We start from the raw sequence: 738 nt of genomic DNA, 5'->3' as shown, positions 1-738 counted from the left end.
AGGCCATTTAGTCAGCAGCAGCAGAAGTCCTGTGCCTGGACGCTCCAACAGCGGCCAGACACAAGCAGAAGCAGAAGCAGCAGAAGCAGCAGCAGCACCACCTTTTGTTTTTTGGCTGCAGCAGCAGCAAGGCCCACAGGGCTGGCTAGCTGGCTAGCCAGCAAGCAGGTAGCAATGAAAGTAGGAATCTTTCTTTTTAACCCTGTAAGGGGGTGGTGCACTGTACCCGAAGATACTGCCATATCGGGTCAATGCATAGGGCGACGGAAGCAAGCTTCGAAATCGGCCCCCGTTCTCAAAAATCCATTTAATATATGGTCCCCAGATAGGGGACGTATCAGATATTAAACTGATAAGAACAGATACTACACTTGATCTTAGCCAAAAGGCCGAGAAGCGATAACCGTGAAAGGGGCGGGCCCAACAAGGTGCCCTTCATGGGCACTATCACTGCTTGCTGTCAGGGAGGCTGCCAGACAATTTTCCATGCACACTCTGGGCTGGGGGGCAGTCAACCACCAGTACACACAGCAGAACCTAAACCCATACCATTATTGCTAAGCAGCAAGACAGGGGCCCATTGCACTCCCACGGGGCCTTTTTAAATGCAATCCATAACCCGGATTTGCCAGGAACCCTTCTTACTCCTCCTACTTGCATGTGACACTGGGCTTAGGATCTGCATAGGAAACACACACACAAGCACACACCTACCTTTGTTGCCTGCAGATGCCTCCT

General features: G+C 51.6%; 1 non-coding gene across 1 annotated transcript; it reads right to left on the bottom strand.

Annotated features, from left to right (window-relative positions):
* Positions 1-210: 210 nt before the first annotated feature.
* LOC130342523 (U2 spliceosomal RNA) lies at positions 211-401 on the bottom strand. The gene has a single exon (XR_008882149.1). It is a non-coding gene; the product is annotated as a U2 spliceosomal RNA (small nuclear RNA).
* Between the last annotated feature and the right edge of the window lie 337 nt (positions 402-738).

This window comes from Hyla sarda, unplaced genomic scaffold (assembly GCF_029499605.1).
Source record: "Hyla sarda isolate aHylSar1 unplaced genomic scaffold, aHylSar1.hap1 scaffold_651, whole genome shotgun sequence".
Lineage (NCBI taxonomy): Eukaryota > Metazoa > Chordata > Amphibia > Anura > Hylidae > Hyla > Hyla sarda.
Note: the sequence above shows the minus strand (reverse complement) of the source record. Positions and strands in the feature narration are given on the sequence as shown.